Below are 23,002 nucleotides of genomic sequence, written 5' to 3'. Positions count from 1 at the left end.
AGTGCTAGGTACCCAGGTTTAAAGAAGCATGTAGATAAAAGGTGTCAGGAATGGATTTTTTAGAGATAATGCCTGAACTGAGACAGCAACACTGAGGTCAGACAGATTCAAAGGGGTAAAGGGCGGAAAATGAGGGGAGTATATAAGCCCGTAGTAAGACAAGGGAGAGAAGCACACAACATGGTAAATATCTGTCTAAAATACAGGAATCAAAGAGGAAGACATCACCAGCAGTTCAGAATGGCAGAGAAAAGTGCAGACAGTAGAAAGGGTTGGAGAGTTTAGCAGAACTCAAAATTATGAAAGCTTTATATGTAATTTTAAGATATCTGGACACAAACATATTTTCAGCAATGGTTCACAGTCATATTTGCATTTGATACAGGCCACTCTCAATGCTGTGGGGAGGGATGAATTTGAGGGGCATTTTAATATAAGATGGGAGATGAATGAGAAGGCACTGATGCAAAATAAAGATGAAGCACACCTGAACTGACAGACTCATTCTAGAAATATTGAGGATATAAAATTATCAGGGCCAGTACAGAATAAATCTATTCTAAATGAATAAACACACAATCTTGTGTCCTTAGTAACCAACTCTGCTCATTACTTTACAAAAGGCATCAAGTGTGAATTATTCTACATGAACTGTTTTAAGTTGCATGTATTTATTTTATAATTTTTCTGTTCCATATCTTCCTGTGTTACAGGAACCTATAGGTGCTTTGTTTTAAAAGTCCTGCTTCTTGGATCCACCAAGCTCATGAGGAAGTAACAGGAGCAAATCACTTGTATAGGTAAATAACTTTGAATTTATTGTCTGTATTCACTACTCTAGGAGATTAATTGAAAATCTTTTGAAAATATAGCGTTAGTTCTACAAGTAAAGAAAGAACATAAAACTACAGGGCTGAAAAAAGTACTGTACAATTTATTAGTACCAATCTGATCATATGACTGATGAAAGGCCCTCAGCTAACTGGTACATTAAGTAGAGCACAAATTAGAAATGGTTAATCAATAAACTGAGTATCAGGAGAATATTATTTTTAAATGATATAGTACTCCTGAAAACCAATATTCCACCTATTCATCAAAATTAATGAAGGGGGGTGCCTGGGTGGCTCAGTCAGTTAAACAGCTGCTTTCAGCTCAGGTCATGACTGGGTCCTGGGATGGAGTCCTGCATCGGGCTCCCAGGTCAGTGGGGAGTCTGTTTCTCCCTCTGCCCCTCCTCCCACTTTTTCTCTCAATCTCTCTCAAATAAATAAAATCATTAATTAATAATAATAATAATAATAAAGGGGCATCTGGGTGGGTCAGTGAGTTAAGGGTCTGACTCTGGATGTCAGCTCAGGTCATGATCTCATGGTCATGAGATCGAGCCCCACATCAGACCCCATGCTAAGCGTGAAGCCTGCTGCTTAGGGTTCTCTCCCTCCCTCTCCTTCTGCCTTCCCTCCCTCCCTCCCCACTTTCTTGCTCTCTAAAAAAAAATAAAAATAATAAAACAAAATGTGTACATAATTGAGAAGACAGTACTATATAGTAAATTCTCAGTGATTCCCATGATGGCTGGGAAAGCCAACGCTAAAATAAAGTCATAGAGAATTTAGGAAATATTCTAATATTTGGCTTGGGAAGCTGCTTTTTCTAGTTACATTGAATATAATTTGACCAATACTTGTGAATTTAAAGCTATAAAAATAAGGCTAAGAAACTTTGTTTTCAATAAGCAATCTTTAGACCTCTACTTAGTATTCCCAGCTGGGCACAAGCATCTAAATATAATCCTGCCACCCACTCTAAAGGGAATGCTAAAAAAAAGCCTAAAAGAAATTATTTTCTCCTAATTCTTTTTTTAAAAAAGATTCTATTTATTAAAATTTAAAAAATATGTATTTCAGAATTAGTGTCACACTTACTGATAATAAAAATTTTAACATGTAGGGAACCAATCCTGTAATTCTATAATTTCCAAAAGGAGTTTGATTTGGTAGATCATATCGGTCTTTTAAGGGTTTTTGGAAACAACTATCAAATCAAAAAATTAAATATCTTTACCAAAAAAAGCCATAGCTTCCATATCTCATTTGAATAATAAATACCAATATGACCTGTATCTTTGATGTCCAATAGACCTGAGGAGGATGAATATGTGGCTATGATTTACCCCATGTCTAGCACTCCATCTGCTTTCAGTATTCTTTGTGGCGCTGCTGTGATTAAATCTGTTCTAGTGCAAATACCCTCAAACCATCTTAAGTGAATTCTCTGGAGTTTTCTGCTCAACTCCAAAATTCTCAGCTAACGAGCCGTTCTTTTTTTTTCTTTTTTAAAGATTTTATTTATTTATTTGACAGAGAGAAATCACAAGTAGATGGAGAGGCAGGCAGAGAGAGAGGAAGGGAAGCAGGCTCCCTGCTGAGCAGAGAGCCCGATGTAGGACTCGATCCCAGGACCCTGAGATCATGACCCGAGCCGAAGGCAGCGGCCTAACCCACTGAGCCACCCAGGTGCCCTACGAGCCGTTCTTTTTCCCCTTGTTCCCATCACTGTCCCCTTCCTCAAAAGTAATTACTGAAAAAAAGAAAAAAGAAGTAATTTCTGGGGACACATGAATAGAGCCTTGGCTTGCACATCTGGCTCTTGATTTCAGCTCCCATCATGATTGAAAGGTCCCTGGATAGAGTCTCACATCTGCCTCCAGGCTTGGAAGCTGGTCTCCTCCAGAGAGGCAGGCAGAGAGAGAGGTGGAAGCAGGCTCCCTGCGGAGCAGAGAGCCAGATGCAGGGCTCAATCCCAGGATCCTGAGATCATGACCTGAGCCCAAGGCAGAGGCTAAACTCACTGAGCCACACACGTGCCCCTCACCATGTGCATTTTTAACAAGGTCTCTGATAATTCAGTAAAATTGGAGAAATTCTGGTCCATACTGAGTTGCTGCCACATTCTGTTACCTTAACTTCACCTTCTAGAGCAAGCCTCATGTTCGTCACTATCAATTCCTCAAAACTGGAAATGTCTTAAAAGTCATTAACTTTCTAAGCTCCCCTGATTCCCTTGAACTGGCCCTGCTCTCTTTCTCCTTCCAATTCTCTTACTTTGCACTCAATGATATTACTTAGGAAGTACCACCATTTTATAAGCCATTAAGACACACACACACTTACTGCTGACCAGGACATAGCTCTGCATAATCTGCCACGTCAGTCCTTAATGTTTGTCCAACTGTGAGGAAAGCAGGAAGGGGGGGGCGGAATTTTGGTATACTACACTGACAGGTTTTGGTAGTCTGCTCCTCCTTTTAAAAGAATTGACCTAAAGCTTACGTGTTTTAAAAGCTCTTTTTCTTAGGCTTGTAAATTTCTTTTGTTCTAACATGGATATCAAGCAATAACCTCTCCCTTATTTATGTCCAATCCTTCACTTAAACTTGGTCAAAAAAATTAATCATAATTCAGAAGAAGACTGTGAGCATTTTAAATATTGAAATGTACTTCTTTCCATTGTTACATTCCTATTGTAAAATTTACCTGATTTGGATGTTTGTCTTTTCTCCATTTCTCCTCCTTTCTTAGAAACAGAACGTTTCTCCTTGACAGGAGGCTCCAGAGGTATTGAAACAATAGGATTAGTACATAATGTACATTCCATACAATCTGTAGTTAAAAAATCAAAATAAAAATATAAGTTTTACCTTCAAGAAAGAATATTTTCCCGGAGACTCTAAAATGCAAAAGGGACATATAGTTAATTACATGTACATATGAAAAACAACTAAATTTTCATGCAGTTCGTACTAAGATGAATCCTCATGCCTGGCTGTGGTTACATTAGGTTTTCATTTTCTGTTTCTAGAGATAGGAAGGTGGCTTAGGACAGTGACAAGACAGAAATATGAACCCATTATAAGTATTGAACAAAATAACCAAATATATGCTCAACAAAACGTGCAGTTAGGATTTCAAAAGTCAGATGATGTTTCAAAGGAGCATACCTAATAGAGAAGACTGCACGTATACCGATGTGAACATGCTGACTGATGGGGAGAAAAGCAACTTTTCATAAGAGGAATAAATGATGACCCTGAGAGGACAAACATGAAAGCCAATGGTAGAATGCTACATCACATCCTTCATGCAGTACAGCGGAATCCTTTTTATCATTATACTACAAGCATTAACCATGTTCTTCCATTTGTCATGTAATTTAAGCAGTCCACGTTTGTAATGTTAGCTCAAATGAAGGCATAATTGAGTTTTCATCAGAGAAAGCATTATGAATTGATTGGCTTGGGTATACACTTGTGGGATAAGGGTTACTAAAAGTACTCATTTTGTCCATATCCATGTGGACTATTGGTTTGCCTACATTTCTTGTATCCTCTAGTTTAGCCATCTTAAAGTTTCTGGGTTTTTTATTTATTTATTTACTTTATTTATTTGACACAGAGAGAGAGAGAGCACAAGTAGGCAAACAGGCAGACAGAGAGGGAGGGGGAAGCAGGCTCCCTGTTGAGCAGAGAGCCCAATGCGGGGCTTGATCACAGGACCCCGAGACCATGACGCGAGCTGAAGGCAGAGCCTTTAACCCACTGAGCCACACAGGTGTCCCCATCTTAAAGTTTCCTGATCCACTCATGCAAGAAGGTATATAAAACACATCTTTGAAACAATGTACAATAAGCTTTCAATATGGAAATATGACTATCAAAATGGAAAAATGCTATTTAATTGCCACAGAATACTTAGGCACTGAAAATCTTTTGTATTTCAGAATCAGTGTCATACTTACTGATACTAGCAATTTTAGCATGTAGGGAACCAACCCTATAAGTACTTTTGTTTTCAAAAGTAGTTTGATTTGGTAGACAATGTCAGGGTTTTTTTCTTAATTTTTTATTTCTTTTCAGAGTAACAGTATTCATTGTTTTTGCACCACACCCAGTGCTCCATGCAATCCGTGCCCTCTATAATACCCACCACCTGGTTCCCCCAACCTCCCACCCTTACCCCTTCAAAACCCTCAGATTGTTTTTCAAATAGTTTGTTTTGCATCATCTCTCATGGTTCACCTCCCCTTCCAATTTCCCTCATCTCCCTTCTCCACTCCATCTCCCCTTGTCCTCCATGCTATTTGTTATGCTCCACAACTAAGTGAAACCATACGATAATTGAATCTCTCTGCTTGACTTATTTCACTCAGCAGAATCTCTTCCAGTCCCATCCATGTTGCTACAAAAGGTGGGTATTCATCCTTTCTGATGGAGGCATAATGCTCCATAGTGTATATGGACCACATCTTCTTTATCCATTCATCCATTGAAGGGCATCTTGGTTCTTTCAACAGTTTGGTGACCATGGCCATTGCTTCTATAAACACTGGGGTATAGATGGCCCTTCTTTTCACTACATCTGTATCTTTGGGGTAAATACCCAGTAGCACAATTGCAAGATCATAGGGAAGCTCTATTTTTAATTTCTTGAGGAATCTCTACAATGTTCTCCAAAGTGGCTGCACCAACTTGCATTCCCACCAACAGTGTAAGAGGGTTCCCCTTTCTCCACATCCTCTCCAACACATGTTGCTTCTAGTCTTGCTAATTTTGGCGATTCTAACTGGTGTAAGGTGTTATCTTGATATGGTTTTAATTTGAATCTCCCTGATGGCCTGTGATGATGAACATTTTTTCATGTGTCTGAAAACCATTTGTATATCTTCATTGGAGAAGGGTCTGGTAGTATTTTCTGCCCATTTTTTTTATATTACAGCATGGTACTGGCATAACAGACACATAGACCAGTGGAACAGAGTAGATAGCCCTGATATGGACCCTCAACTCTATGGTCAAATAATCTTCCACCAAACAGGTAAAAATATACATTGATAAAAAGACAGTCTCTTCAATAAACGTGCTGGGAAAACTGAACAGCTATATGTAGAATAATGAAACTTGACCATTCTCTTACACCGTACACAAAGGTAAACTCAAAATGCATAAAAGACCTCAACATGAGACAGGAATCCATCAGAATCCTAGAGGAGAACATAGGCAGTAACCTATTCAATATCAGCCACAGCAATTTCTTTCAAGATATGTCTCCAAAGGCAAAGGAAACAAAAGTGAAAATGAACTTTTGGGACTTCATCAAGATCAAAAGCTTCTGCACAGCAAAGGAAACAGTCAACAAAACAGAGAGGCAGCCCTCAGAATGGAAGAAGATATTTGCAAATGACAGTACAGACAAAAGGTTGATATCCTGGATCTATAAAAACTCCTCAAACTCAACACACACAAACAATCATGTTTAAAAAATGGGCAGAAGATATGAACAGATAATGTCAGTTTTTACAGGGTTTTTCAATCAGCAATAATATCAATAAATTACCTATGTTAAAAAAATAAAAAGCTATAGCTTGCGTTTCTCATTTAAATAATGAATATCAATCTAACATATATCTTTGATGTCCAGTAGACCTGAGAAGGATGAATACATGGCTATGATTTACCCCATGTCTAGCACTCCATCTGCTTTCAGTATTCTCTGTAGAGCTTCTGTGATTTAATCTGTTTAGTGCAAATACCCTCAAGCCATCTCAAGTGAATTCTCTGGAGTTTCCTCCTCAACTCCAAAATTTCCCAGCTAATGTGCCCTTCCTTTTTCCATCATTCCTGTCACTGTCCCTCTTCTCCAAAAGTAATTCTGGGGGCACCTGGGTGGCAGCAGATTTGCCATCCAACTGTTGATTTCGGCTCAAGTCATGATGGCACCGTCTTGGGATTGAGCCCCACATTGGGATCTAGTCTCAGAAGTGAACCTGTTTGAGGCATCTCTCTCCCTCTCTCTTTGCCCATCCCCCTAATCACTCACTGTCTCTCTCATTCTCTCTCCCTAAAATAAATAAAGAAATCCTTAAAACAGAATTATTTCTGGATCTATGGTCTTGATTGTTCTGCTTTTACACCCATTTTACTAGGGTTCATCTTCACCATTTCTTTCCTCTTTATTTAGCACTAGTATCTCACATCTATAATCTCTTTCTGCATCTCCTTGCTTCCCTCTAGCTAAAAACGTGCTCACAAATAAAAACAAAATAATACTTCTCCTTGATCCCATGGTGTCCTGAACTATCCACTGGCCCTTCCAGATATCTCTACAGAAACCCCTTGCTACAGAGCACATGACACAGGGACCAAAGACATTGGCATCACCTGAGAGGTCAGAAGCAGAATCCCACCTGCTGCTCACAATCTGCATTTTTAGTAAGGTCTCTGATTACTAAAGTTGGAGAAATTCTAGTCCATTCTGTGTCTGCTACCACGTTCCTTTACCTTAACTTCACCTTCTAGAAACAAGCCTTATGTGCATCACTATCAATTCTTCAAAAGTGGAAATGTCTTAAAAGCCATTAGCTATCTAATGGACTTTTTATCATGGCTAAAATTTCCTTGATTTCTCCTGAACTGACCCTCCTCCCTTCTTCCTTCCAATACTCTTTCTTTGCACTCAATGATACTATTTATGAAGTACCACAAATTTTATGCCATTAAGATACACACATAGCTCTGCATCATCAACCAGGGAAGTCCTGAATGTCTTCCCAACCATGAGGAAAGAAGTAAGAGCAGGAAAATTTTGGTATCCTACTCAAACAGGTTTTGGTACTGGAAGCTCACCTGATATTATTCTTGCAATTCATATAGTCTGCTCCTCATTTAAAAGAATTATTTTGGTGGGGTTATGGGCATTGGGGAGGGTATGTGCTATGGTCAATGCTGTGCAGTGTGTAAACCTGGAGATTCACAGACCTGTACCCCTGCAGCTAAGAACACATTATATGTAAATAAAAAAATAAAAAATATTAAAAAGAAAATAAAAAATAAAGAATTGTTTTACTTTACCACCTTCCACTTTAAGAGCTGCTTATTGTCCTTCATTTACTCCCTGTATTCTTGACTTTCTTTTTTTTAATTTACATTTTATTTATTTTCAGCATAACAGTATTCATTATTTTTGTACCACACCCAGTGCTCCATGCAATCCATGCCCTCTATAATACCCACCACCTGGTACCCCAACCTCCCACTCCCCGCCCCTTCAAAACCCTCAGATTGTTTTTCAGTGTCCATAGTCTCTCATGGTTCATATCCCCTTACAATTTCCCCCAACTCCCTTCTCCTCTCTATCTCCCCATGTCCTCCATGCTATTTATTATGCTCCGCAATAAGTGAAACCATGAGATAATTGACTGACTCTGCTTGACTTCACTCAGCATAATCTTTTCCAGTCCCGTCCATGTTGCTACAAAAGTTGGGTATTCGTTCTTTCTGATGGAGGCAAAATACTCCATAGTGTATATGGACCACATCTTCCTTATCCATTCATCCGTTGAAGGGCATCTTGGTTCTTTCCACATCAGTCACTCGTTTTATCCTTTCCACTTATTTCCTGATGTTCCTTTGGTCTTAGAGTATATTGAAATGGAACCACTAATTAATCTCCTTTTTGGCACCCTCAATTTCATCTGTTACTGACACTGACACCTGATAAGACTTCAACTTATCTCCTTTTCAATCTTTCTCCTCTTTATCTCTAATTCAATAGGTGACTTTCTTTGGATATTTAAATATATCAGTGTTCCCATTTTACATCAGTATTTTATCAAATGACTTTTTAATAAAATACAATTATTACCTTCTACTTGTTCTTTTAATGTACTTGCCCCCTTCTGATCTGCGTTTCCAGGTAAATGAACAACGTATGTTTCTGGAAGACTCTCAGAATTAATCTGTTAAAATGAACAACAAAAATGAGTTGCATAAAGATTCCCTAATACTTTTCTAAGAAAATATCTGAATTTCCTACATTAATACTAATCAGACTCACAAATAAGGAAAGCATATACACTTGAAAATAATTAATAGTAATCAGACTCACAAATAAGAAAAGCAAAACATTTGAAAAACTCATATATGCTTTCTAAATTAAATATAATGTTTAATCTTCATTTGTCCACTGGCTGTAAACTGAACATCAAATGCCAGAGTAAATATTTTCTTGGACAGAACACAGACTTATATGTACATTTCCACAGGAATTAACAAAACACCTAACTCTCCTTTGCATTCCCCACCAAAATAAAAGGATATTAAAAATATGTATTAAATAAATTCTTTAATAAGTATATTTGCTACAAATTTAAACTGTTCCTAACAGCAGAACTTTTTTCCATGTTAAAATAGGACACTTGACATAAGAAACCTTGGAGTAGACCATGTTGAGTATAAAGAGTACAGTGTGGTAACTGCTGCTTCATTTGGATAAACAAAGGCTTGGAAACTTTATTGACAGGATAATGGTTAAAGGCAATGGCAAAGTAGGAAGAAAAACTTTTCTTGAAATTATGTTTAAATAATAGCAAAAAGTTTTATATATATAGGTATGAAACTCTCCAAAAAGTATAATAAGCTTTCATAAGGGAATAATAAGAACATTTATTTATTAATTACCTAAAAGGTACCAGGCACTTATTTTAGTATACCCATTTTCATTTATACAAACAACAATAATACCAATGGTTATGACAATGGGGTGGATCTTCCTGCTTCCTGGGCATTCCAAGACATTAGAGTGAAATGATGAACAGGTGTGATCCACAGTTCTGTCTGTCTAGAATGTCTAGAAAGTCTCCAAGACCTTCATACAACTGGTCCTTCTCATCCTTTACTTGGCAGTTCTTGCCACACTCAGAGAGATTGTTTCTGACCAACAAAATTCCATACGTGTTCTCATCCCCATTCTAACTGCAAACTCCCCCACTATTCCCTAACCTAACATTCCCATTTTCTTTATATGAATCACTAACAGTGACTTACAGTGGGTTGTTGTTTCCTCATTTTTCTGCTTCAACCACTACAGCCTAACCCCTCAACTTGTACAGGCTGGTACATAGCTGGTATTCAATAATAAATGTATTTAAGGTCAAAACACTTAAAATAATCTCAGTGAGGGGGAATCTATATGGATCAGTCAGTCAAGCAACTGACTGTTGATTTCAGTTCAGTTCATGATCTCAGGGTTGGGAGATTAAGCCCCATGTTGGGCTTCATGGTGAGCATAAAGCCTACTTGGGAATCTTTCTGTCCCTCTTTTTCTGCCCCTCCACATCCCCCTCACATGCTTGCTCTCTCTCTCTTTTTCTAAAAAACAATAATAACAAGCTCACTGAGAAGGTCTCAAGTACCAAGTCACTATTCTAGGTATCGATCCTTGCACAATGCAAGGGTTAAAGGCATTGATAGCCATGCAGTCCAAAGTCCACATATAACTTTGGATTCCCCAAAAACTTTACTAATCTCCTATTGAACTTCCTACTTCAAAAGCAGTTAGACTTAAAAACAGCAAAAGTATATATTAAAAACCAAAATATTGAAATAGAAGACCTTTTATCCCTAGAGTAGAGATCATTAGATCTCTAGATCTAATCTACTTCTTAATCCTCATTTGACCATTGACTCTGTAAACTGAGCACAGAAGGTCAAAGTAAATTATAACCTAATGAACTTACCAATAACGTAAGGTCAATTAACACATTTTGTATGTCCTATATATTATATACTGTATTACTACAATATAAACTAAAGAAAAGGTTATTAAGAAAATCATAAGGAAAAGAAGATACATTAACAGTACTGTACTGTATCAAAAAAAAGTCTGAGTGTAAGTGGACAAGCAATTCAAACCCATCTTGTTCAAGGGTCAACTGTATACCTATGCAATGTCACTGAAATTTAACATAGCCCAAATTAGAAATCCACCTGCCCATTCTAACTTTCCCCTTCTTTTCTTGACACTACTGCCATTTATTTTATTGTCCTTCGGAAATCTTCACATTTCAAAAAAGTGTCCTCGATATTTAGTAAATCACTAAATACTGCTGTGATCATTTTTGTCTGGTATTTCTATAGTGCCCTTAACAGTTTACAAAGTGTTTTCACATTTGTTCTTTACACATACCTGAGAGGTAGGTATTAGAACCATTTTTATGAATGAGGTCTGTGACATTCAAACAGGTTAAACAAGTTTTTCTGGGATCCCACAGCTACCAAGTGACAGAACCTGGGTGCCACTGTATCTTTTGACTTCAAACATGGTGCTTGCAGCACTGTGTAGCACCTACCTGTGCTAAGAGATCAGGCCCTTTTTACCTCCTTCCATAGCCCATCACCTTAGAAAAGGTCATCATTACTTTACACTCATGCTTCTACAAGTATGGTTGCCACAAAGATACTCAAGGCATACTATTTTAACTATCCAAAATAGTTTTTACCTATTGAAAACACCACTAGACCAGCGATGCCTGGGCATTTCTGGGATTTAGCCCCACATGACAGCAGGGAGCCTGCTTCTCCCTTGCCCTCTGTCCCTCCCCCAACTCATGATCCCTTTCTCTCTCTCTCTCAAATAAATAAATAAAATCTTCTAAAAAATAAATAAACAAAACACCACTAAACCAATAATACCACTAATACCATTATATTATTGTAATTTTTATTATAATCCCAATACTCTTTGTAAATTTACTTAACAATCCAAATAAAATAGTTTCAGGGCCCCTGATGGCTCAGTTGAGCTCTGTGCTCAGACTGGAGTCTGCTTCAGATTCTCCCTCTCCCTCCCACTCACTCACTCTCTCTCTCAAATACTTAAATAAACTAAATATTTAAAAAAATATACATATACATATGCATATCATACATATAGATAGACAGATAGATAGATGATAGATAGATGATAGATAGATAGATAGATAGATGATAGATAGGTAGATAGACTTTCAAGTCCCAGGCATTATCTTTTCAAGTTCCAAGTTGTAAAAAACTAAAAATCTGAACTCTTTCTAGATCTTATTAGGGGTTTTTCACATCCATATACACCACAGAATCATATATATGGCCATAAGCTGGCCTGGAGTAATTCTTTGGTTATTTAGATAAGTTAATTTCAAAACAAAGCTAATTCCTTATCACGTCTAAGCCTCCGTTTTCTGCAATACTACTACACAGCATTCATTAGGTTAAGTTTGTAAAATAATAGAACTGTATTATGCTGTATTATTATATTTAGCACATAAATATTTTATCAATTACAGGTAAAAAGTATAAGGAAATAGTTTTTCTGGGCAAATGAAGAGATGAGAGAGTAAAGTCTAAGTATCCCTTTTACATTTTAACATCATTCCATGCTTTTATTTTAAAATAATAATAAAACAGTACCTCAGAATCCCAAGGTGGTTCTTCAGTTTGTTCTGTGAATGCTAATGCTGACAGCGTAACTATAAAATACAGTCACAGATACATTAATGAGAACATGTATTATGAATTTTAAATGTGTATACAAGCCTATCCCCCTTCATGATTACTTTAATAAAATAAAAGTAAAAGCAGTAAAGATTTTTGGAGGGTTGAAGTATTTTCAGGAAGAAAAAGCTGGTAGCAGTTGGGATACTTAAAAAGAAAGACAGCATTGGGAGGGAGACAAACCATAAGTGACTCTTAATCTCACAAAACAAACTGAGGGTTGCTGGGGGGAGGGGGTTTGGGAGAAGGGGGTGGGATTATGGACATTGGGGAGGGTATGTGCTTTGGTGAGTGCTGTGAAGTATGTAAACCTGGTGATTCACAGACCTGTACCCCTGGGGATAAAAATATATGTTTATAAAAAATAAAAAATTAAAAATAAAAAGAAAGACGGCAAAAAGAATAAGAAAAATATCTTAAAGAAATGGGTAACATAACTGGATCTACATACTGTGATATTTTCTATACTAGCATTTAAGCCTAGAAAAAAAATGTATGGATGTTCACTAACTTACCATGTCTATGATTTTTATCTGCCCTGTCAGCAGAAGTCAAACAGTCATTAATTGTTTGTGCTTGTGGAACACTTTCAGTGATACCATCGTCCTTTGTTCCAGTTGCTGGCCTCTCCTCTCCTTCCTATAAAAACAACAAAAACCAAAAACCCAACTTCAGAAAACATCACATCAATTCACGTGCTCACCCACTCACTCAGAAAGACAAAGGCTTCTGTCAAGTCATAGGCACTATCTTTGGAGAAACTGGAAATATAAATAAAAGAGACTGCCATATATACTAGTAGGGGTAGAGATGGACAAAAACAAGAACAGAAGAGTATCATTTACTATTTCTACAGGTGAAGTGAATAAAGCACAGTGAAGGCACAAAGGGGAAAACAGTTGTATATGGGAAGCTCAGGAAATGCTGCAAAGGTAGGGCTGTATTTTGAGAGAGAGACAACACAAAGACGGTGCGAAGGGCATTCTAGAAAAGGTAGAATGAGCAAAAGGATGATGTATGGAATAACACAGTAAGTGACGATAGCTACAGAAGGTGGCAAAACTGGAACACAATTTTTGGGTGTGGGATAGAGAGATAGAATTGGAAAATCAGGACTGAAACCAAAAAGGCAAGTGTCATGCAGGAATATGAACTTTCTCCTTCAGGTAATGGGTAGCCACTAAAGAAGCAGAGGAGTTACATCACCACAAATATATTCTAGAAAGGTCACTCTGACAGCAATGTAGAGATGAACATAAAGGAACCCAAAGGACACCTGGGTGGCTCAATGTGTTAAAGCCTCTGCCTTCGGCTCAGGTCATGATCCTGGGGTCCTGAGATCAAGCCCCAATCAGGCTCTCTGCTCATCGGGGAGCCTGCTTCCTCCTCTCTCTCTGTCTGCCTCTCTGCCTACTTGTTATCTGTCTGTCAAATAAATAAATAAAATAAAAGAAAGAAAGAAAGAAAGAAAAAGGAACCCAAGCCAGAAGAGGATTTCAAAATTATAGGTGAGAGAAGGAATTATAGTAAGATATGAAAAATGGGAAGCAGGTACAAAATAATAAATGCAGAGAGTGACTAAATGTGGTGATTTTATTTAAATATTTTTTGAAGGTTTTATATGTATTTGTCAGAGAGAGAGAGAGCACAAGCAAGAAGAGCAGCAGGCAGAGAAATCAGCAGACTCCTCGCTGAGCAAGGAGCCCAACGAGGGACTCAAGCCCAGAACCCTGGGATCATGTTCTGAGCTGAAGGCAGATGCTTAACCAACTGAGCCACTCAGGTGCCCCTTTTTCTAATTAAATTCAATTAATTAACATATAATGTATTATTTCAGAGGTAGAGATGTGATGATTTTTTTCTAAAAGATTTAATTTATTTATATTTAGAAGGAGATGGTGTGTATGCAGGTGGAGGGGCAGAGGGAGAGGAAGAGAGAGAATCCTCAAGTAGACTCCCTACTCAGTTTGGGGCCCAATCAGGGCCTTCATACCAGGACCCTGACATCATGACCTGAGCAACACCAACAGTCAGATGCTTAACCGAGCAAGCCACCGAATGCCCCTGGATGTAGAACTTTCAGGGAAGTTTGGAGTCCAGGATTTTTCCTACTTCAGTGTTTCAGTGGTGCTATCTACTAGGATGGGGAAAACAAATGACAGAGCAGATTACAAAAAGTCAGGGAAGAAGAAAGGGTCAGAAACAATGTTTTCAACCTGGGACATACCAAATTTGAAGCACCCAGGAGACTTTTTTTTTTTAAAGATTTTATTTATTTATTTGTCAGAGACAGAGAGTACAAGTAGAGGGAGGGGCAGGCAGATGGAGAAGCAGGCTACCCACTGAACAAGAAGCCCAATGCAGGACTCAATCCCAGCACCCTGGTATCATAACCTGAACCAAAGATAGATGCTTAACTGACTGAGCCACCCAGACATCCTGAAGCACCCAGAAGACTTATGAAGAAAGTTCTAGACAAATACATTTGGAGTAGGAAAAATGACATTACTCATAATGTTAAAAAGATAAATATTGGGTGCCTGGGTGGCTCTGTGGGTTGAGCCTCTGCCTTCAGCTCATGTCATAATCTCAGGGTCCTGGGATCGAGCTCCACATGGGGCTGTCTGCTCAGCAGGCAGCCTGCTTTCCCCCTCTCTCTCTGCCTGCCTCTCTGCCTCCTGCCTCTCTGTCAAATAAAAGCATAAAAATCTAAAAAAAAAGATAAATAAATATACTAAATATAGATATACTAAAATATACTAATATGATATGATTAAATAATGTAAACCTACACAGAACTCTTGAAATTTTCAGAATAAAAATAAAAGCAGGGAGGAAAAAACCCATGGGATTCAATATTTCAATTATATACTTCAACATTAGTTTCAAGGATGCAAAATATATTTTATTAGCGTAGGCAAGTTAATGGGCGCCTAGGTGGCTCAGTTGGTTAAGCATCTGACCCTTGATTTTGGCTCAGGTGACGATCTCAGGTTTATGAGACTGAGTCCCACATCATGCTCCTGCTCAGCAGGGAGTCTGCTTCTTTCCCTCTCTCTTCCTCTCCCTCTGTCCCTCCACCCCCAACTCTCTCTCTCCCTTGCTCTGAAATAAATAAATCTTTAGAAAAAAATATATAAGCAAGATTCATTTCTGTAATGAATACCATTTTTAAGATTAATGAAGATTTAATTGCAAAACACCAATTCAAGATTTTTATAAGAATACTCATTTTTAAAAATTAATCTTAAAAGATTTAAATTATATAAGAGAAATATGGGATTTTAGAATTCTGAGGCATTTTTAAGTACTACTATGATGTATGAGAAAAATATAAAACTCTATTTTAAAATTCACATGGTTTTCTTATTCCACTGTGAACAGCATATTTTACCAGTAGTTAAGGACCAGAGAAAGAATCTAGTATTAAAAAATAATCATGATCATCCAAGTTGAAGGTTTTTAAGTCTCCAAATACATGTGTCATTATCAAGCAAGACCCAATATTCACATGAGGAAAGAAGAAAGGGACAAAAAAATATATCAAATCACCAGTATTTCTGAGTTTCAGATATGAAAGAATTCACATGTTAAATTTAACAACTATGGGAACTCCTGGCTGGTTCACTGGGAAGAATGTGTGATTCTCTTTTTTTTTTTTTTCAATTTATTTATTTTCAGAAAAACAGTATCCATTATTTTTTCACCACACCCAGTGCTCCATGCAATCCGTGCCCTCTATAATACCCACTACCTGGTACCCCAACCTCCCAGACCCCCGCCACTTCAAACCCCTCAGATTGTTTTTCAGAGTCCATAGTCTCTCATGATTCACCTCCCCTTCCAATTTACCCCGACTCCCTTCTCCTCTCTAACACCCCTTGTCCTCCATGATATTTGTTATGCTCCACAAATAAGTGATAATTGACTCTCTCTGCTTGACTTATTTCACTCAGCATAATCTCTTCCAGTCCCGTCCATGTTGCTACAAAAGTTGGGTATTCATCCTTTCTGATGGAGGCATAATACTCCATAGTGTATATGGACCACATCTTCCTTATCCATTTGTCCGTTGAAGGGCATCTTGATTCTTTCCACAGTTTGGGGACCGTGGCCATTGCTGCTATAAACATTGGGATACAGATGGCCCTTCTTTTCACATCTGTATCTTTGGGGTAAATACCCAGGAGTGCAATTGCAGGGTTATAGGGAAGCTCTATTTTTAATTTCTTGAGGAATCTCCACACTGTTCTCCAAAGAGGCTGCACCAACTTGCATTCCCACCAACAGTGGAAGAGGGTTCCCCTTTCTCCACATCCTTTCCAACACCTGTTGTTTACTGTCTTGTTGATTTTGGCCATTCTAACTGGTGTAAGGTGGTATCTCAATGTGTTTTTGATTTGAATCTCTCTGATGGCTAATGACGATGAACACATGGAACTGGCACAAAAACAGACACATATCCAAGAAAAAACAATTTGCAATAAATAACTGGTCCACTAAAGATTTATTTAGGCATGAGTATTATAAAAGTCATGTTAGAAGAAAAGAGAGAAAGAAAAAGGAAAAGAAAAGTCATGATACGATCATTTAAAACTCACAGTAAGAATCCTTATCCTAGACCAAATGTCCTATTTCCTCCACCATGGGAAAGCTTTTTCCAATATAATTTTTTCTGTCATGATACATTTCCAGCCTATTTTTTCAACCTTCATTATTTAATGGAGTTAAAAAAAATTCAACTTGTCATATTTCTATAAAATGGTTTGTTCTGACCAACTTTCCACTTCAAACATAAAATGATGATAGGCAGGCCACTGTTAAATTTTAAGAGTAATAATACACAAAACTAAATTTAGAGCAGGAAAATTAATTTCACAAGAGAGTACATTACCTTGGTATTCAAACTTAAGTCTTCAACACCTGATGCAGGCCATGAAGCATCATCATCACCAGGTTTAATGGAAATACTTTAGAGCAAAAATACACAACAAAAACAAGTTCGTGAAAAAGAAAAACTGAGTTAAAAGTCAGCTATCTACATATTGAATGAAGTTTCTTGATGTAATTGAACTTTGACCTCTGTTTTTGTTATTTTTTATTTTAATTCCAGTATCATTAACACACAGTGCTGTATTATTTCATGTAGACAATATAATGATTTGGTAATTCCATCACCCAGTGCTCATCACGACAAGTGCATTCCTTAAACCTTAGCTCCTATTTCACCCATTCCCCCACCCATCTCCCGTCTGGTAACCATCAACTTGTTCTCTATATTTAAGAGTCAGTTTCTTGGTTGTCTGTCTCTCATTTTTTATTTTTTTCTTTGCTCATTTCTATTGTTTCTTAAATTCTACATGAGTGAAATCTTATAGTATTTGTCTTTCTCTGACAACTCTGCTTAGCACAATATTCTCTAGTTCCCTCCATTTCAGTGAAAATGGCAAATTTTGATTCTTTTCTATGGCTGAATATTCCATTGTATATATATATATATATGTCACTTCTTCTTTACCATTCATCTATCAATGGACACTTGGGTTGACTATTGTTAACTAATGCTGTAGTAACCACAGGGGTACATGTATCCCTTTGAGTTAGTGTTTTCATATTTTGGGGAGTAAATATCCAATAGTGTGATTACTGCATTGTAGGGTAGTTCAATTTTTAACTTTTGGAGGAAACTCCATACTGTTTCCACAGTGGCTGCTTTAGTTTGCATTCCCACCAATAATCAAAGAGGATTCCTTTTTCTCCATATACTTGCTGACATTGTTACTTGGTTTTTTTTTTTTTTAACCATTCTAACAGGTATGCAGTGGTTATTCATTGTAGTGTTGATTTCCATTTGCCTGATGATGAGTGATGCTGAGTATCTTCTTAGGTGTCTGTAGGTCATCTGTATGTTTTCTTTGGAAAAATATCTGTTCGTGTCTTCTGATAATTTTTTTACATTTACTTTTTTATAATTTTTAATATATTTTTAAATTTATTTTTAATTTGTTTTCAGCATAACAGTATTCATTATTTTTGCACCACACCCAGTGCTCCATGCAATCCATGCCCTCTCTAATACCCACCACCTGGTACCCCAACCTCCAACCCACTCCCGCCACTTCAAACCATTCAGATTGTTTTTCAGAGTCCATAGTCTCTCATGGTTCACCTCCCCTTCAATTCACCCCAACTCCCTTCTCCTCTCTAACTCCCCATGTCCTCCATGCTATTTATTATGCTTCACAAATAAGTAAAACCGTATGATAACTGATTCTCTCTGCTTGACTGATTTCGCTCAGCATAATCTCTCCCAGTCCCGTCCATGTTCTTACAAAAGTTGGGTATTCATCCTTTCTGATGGAGGCATAATACTCCATAGTGTATATAGACCACATCTTCCTTATCCATTCGTCCATTGAAGGCATTTGGTTCTTTCCACAGTTTGGTGACCGTGGCCATTGTTGCTATAAACATTGGGGTACAGATGGCCCTTCTTTTCACTACATCTGTATCTTTGGGGTAAATACCCAGTTTTTTATTTATTTTCAGCATAACAGTATTCATTATTTGTACACCACACCCAGTGCTCAATTCTGATAATTTTTAAATTGGGTTTAAAAATTTAAAAATTGGGTGTTTTGGTGCTGAGTTCTATCAATTCTTTATATTTGTATACTAACCCTTTACTGGCTATATCATTTGCAAATATCTGCTCCTATTCCATAGGTTGCCTTTTTGTTGTGTGAATTGATTCCTTCACTGTGCAAAAGCTTTTGATTTTGATGTAGTCCCAACTTGCTACTGAGGCAAGAGCAGTAAAAGCAAAAGTAAACAGAAACAGACCCAGAAATACAGAGAATTCTGTATCACCAGAAGGGAAGGGGGTGGGAGGATGGACAAAATGGGTAAAGGGGAATGTGAGGTTCAGGATTCCAGTTATAGTAAGTCACAGGGATACAGGTACAGCATAGGGAATACAGTCAATGGTATTGTAATAGCATCATGCAGTAAGAGATAGCTATGCTAGTGGTAGGCATGGTGTAACATTCAGAGTTCTTAAATTGTCTGAAACACAACATCACATTAAGTGTCAACTATGCTTCAATTTAAATAAATAAACAAACAAATATACACATGTTAAAGAACAAATTTATGTTATTAGTGGGAATACTGTTCCCAGAGAGGTTAAAAACTATAAGGTCCAACTTTTTCCCTACACAGGTCCTGCCTTATTTAGGTCTACCCGAACCTTCATAAGCACTGAGATACCCAAGAAGAGAGACTGCTATAAAAATAGAGTCCTGGTAGCTGTGCCTCTATTTCCCTATACACCGCCTAATATTTTCTTTCTGTGAGCTCTTAGATCACTCTTTTGCAGGGCTCAGTCGTACCCTCCAACCTTTTAAAACTTTAGCCTATGAAAGCAGATTCCCAAAACAAGCACACCTTCAAATGGCCAAGAGTAGGAGCCATGTCCTGCTCCTGAAGGACAAGCTAAACTGAAAGTCATCCATGTAATCATCTCAATGTAGACATGTTACCAACTACCCAAATGAAGCTCTGTTACTGATCTGACAGCCAGTCCTAGCCCACCAAACCCTACATGTACATGGGAAAGACATCAAAGAATTAGAAAAAGAGGTGGAGTGAGGAGACCCCTACCTTGGGCCATATATCTGTGTGGTTCAGAATCTCCATTCCCCCTTAGATACTCAAGAGGATCTTAGCCAAGATTGGGCAGGAAGTAGATGATATCACATTCCTATATGCTGTAAAAAGCCTTCCTCATGGCTCAAATGATTTTAAAACCTCTCAACAGCGGGGAGTGGGAAGTCGGGGTACAAGGTGGTGGGTATTATAGAGGGCACGGATTGCATGGAGCACTGGGTGTGGTACAAAAATAATGAATACTGTTATGCTGAAAAGAAATAATAAATAAATTAAAAATAAATAAATAAATAATAGAACCAAAAAAAAAAAAAAACAAAGAAAGAAAGAAAGAAAGAAAACCTGAAGTATGCTAGTTCATTCAATTAAACAAATCATCAAAAAAAATGCTCGTGATTCCCTTGAACCCTCTATTTTAATAAGCTTTTCTAAACAACTCCCAATATCCTGTGTCCTTCGTTCCTTCCCATGTGTGTGTCCTTCATTTCTGTAATCCATCTTTATCTAACTTATCATATGCCCAAATATTGTGACATCGTTTCTAAAACTCTTATTCCTATCCAACCCAGTGTTGTTATTCTTGAAAGTTGGCCTCTCCTGCCAATTCCTTCCTTACGCACCTTCACTGTGTTCACTAGACCAACTCCCCATCTTTCTATTATTAAAACATTCACCTATTAAGATGAGAAAAAAAGGGGAAACCTGAATGTAAATCTCATTTCTGTCACTTATATCCAAATAAGTTACTTTAATCTCTTTTGCATTTCAAATTCTCGATTTAAATAATCACTTGGTGAGGATGTTAAACACAGGTTATAGTACCAGAGAGTATTTTGATTAGTTCATCTCTAAGATGTCCTAAAATCCTGAAATTCTATGTGCTTTTGATTTTGTCTACAGAAAAACAGAATACTTACCTGGCAGAAAGGGAAAAAATGGAATAAAAGAAATGCCAAGAAAAGCAGAGAAGAAAGAAAAAAGAAAAAAAAAACAAGAAAAGATTATAGAAAAGTCAACAGAGAAAAGGAAAAAAATCTACAAAAAAAGAAAGAGCTTCAAGATCAAGGGAACTAGCCTAAAGGAAAAACTAGAGTGGGAAGTCAGTAAACAGAGAATCATTTAGAAATATCTTCTAAAGAGATGATAAAATTAATTAACATATCAAGGCCTACACCTAAATTACATATACATCACTTCTGGAAAATCATTCATCTCAAGGAGAGCAGACATCTCTATGTCTAAGAACTTGCCTGATTAGGTCTTGTTTATATAAAAGCTATGTACTATGGCCATAGGTAATGAGAGCCATTCTAAAATCTTTGACAGTAAAAACAAGAGACTAGTTGCCACTGCACTAATTACCCCTAGTTATCATTAGTTGTCAAATATATTAGGACAAATGCTTGGACTAACCTGGTCTCTTAGGAAAATCTAAATAAGCAAACACATAACTACATTTGACTCTCTGAATTGATCTGACTAGGATTTGTACCTTAACCCCAGTGCTGCTGAGGGACAAAAGAATCGGTGTGGGAGTCACACAGGCTGACAGTCAATTCATGGGTCTACTACTCGTTTGTGTTTTTTTTTTTTTTTACATTAAAGGATTCCTTTATAGTATGATACCCTCCTTAAACAGAAACACAATTCAAACATAAACACACTTGTAAAACTCTTTTTCTCTTAATCAAACCTTCGCTGACTACCACATTCAGCCACTAGCGGCATTTGGATGCAAAGGTTTCACTTGTGCTAATCTGGACAAGCCAAGGCAGAGACTCTGATTTGGAGACTTAACAGACACCCCTGCCAGTGGGCTCCTGCTGCTGTTGCTGCTGCTGCTGCTTCCAGACAGCGCTGGTGGCATCTACTTAGGTTTTCTGCTTCCAGCTTCAGCTGGAAGGTTTGCATATTTGTAGTGGTTTCCAAATGGCCTCTTCACTGATAAAGCCGTTTTTGGTGAAGGCTGAGATTCTGATTTCAGGGCAGCTGGAGCACAGTCTCTTGAAGTCACTTCCAAAGTATCACGTTTGGATTTAGGTTTCTTCTCCTTTTTTTCAACTGGGGATTTTACCTTCACTTCTTTCTTTTTAATTTCTTCCACTTTATTTTCTCCCAGAGTGAAGTTAGCATCATCATCTTCACTCTCCCTAAAATCAGACTCATCCTCAGACTCTCCACCAGCGGTTCAGAGTCATCAGCACTACCGCCATCACTGCCTTCCAAAAGAATCTTCCTCTGTTGTACCACAGCTTTTGATGCTGCTTTTCTTTTCCCTTGAGCACTGCACACATCATCTTCCTCGGTAAGCTTATCCAAATCTAAATCATCACTGGCTACACTGCAATCGGAGAGATGGGGAGCCTTAGTCATTGTCCCAATTTCGCTGCTGCCACATTTTTTTGGTGCTTGTATCTTGAGCCTCTCCCACATCAATGGTGACCGCTGGAAGTTCCTTCACTGATAAAGCTAGTGCCACTTCTAAGTCTGGCTGGTAGAGCTCATCACCTAAAGACATCCTTTTTCAGGGGTTTTCTCTTGTAGTGGGATATCTTCTTTCTGGAGATTCTTCAGTTTAGGTTTCCTTGTTTCTCATATTAACTCTTTTGGCATTGTTCTGGGCTTCTTATTCAAAGGTGTGGTTGTGGAAACAAAGTCATCATCGCTGCCAGAAATTTCAAACTGTGAGTAACTGACTAGTTTCTTATGCCTCACGGGGGGCACCATGGCCCCCTCCAAGACTGAAAATTCACAGTGTTCAAGCTCTTGTTAGCAGCAGTGGCAGTTTCTGGGTCTGCTACTCTTTAACTATAGAATCATAGGTCAATTAATCAGTGTTCCTGAACCACAGATGACTAATTAATAAAAAAAAAAATGGGCTGTAACAGCACATCTACTTCGTGATGCTATTGTAATGACTATATAAGTAATAAATGTCAAGCACATAATATAGTGCCTAGCACACAG

The 23,002-nt window shown here is 37.7% G+C and overlaps 1 pseudogene across 1 annotated transcript; it reads right to left on the bottom strand.

Annotated features, from left to right (window-relative positions):
* Nucleotides 1-21,746: 21,746 nt before the first annotated feature.
* Nucleotides 21,747-22,762, bottom strand: LOC309857638 (RAD51-associated protein 1 pseudogene; annotated as a pseudogene). The gene has a single exon. The product of its transcript is annotated as an RAD51-associated protein 1 pseudogene (transcript).
* Between the last annotated feature and the right edge of the window lie 240 nt (nt 22,763-23,002).

Source organism: Mustela nivalis, assembly GCF_964662115.1.
Source record: "Mustela nivalis genome assembly, contig: HAP1_SCAFFOLD_1008, whole genome shotgun sequence".
NCBI lineage: Eukaryota > Metazoa > Chordata > Mammalia > Carnivora > Mustelidae > Mustela > Mustela nivalis.
The sequence above is the reverse complement of the archived record's forward strand: the minus strand, read 5'-3'. Positions and strand labels throughout refer to the sequence as shown.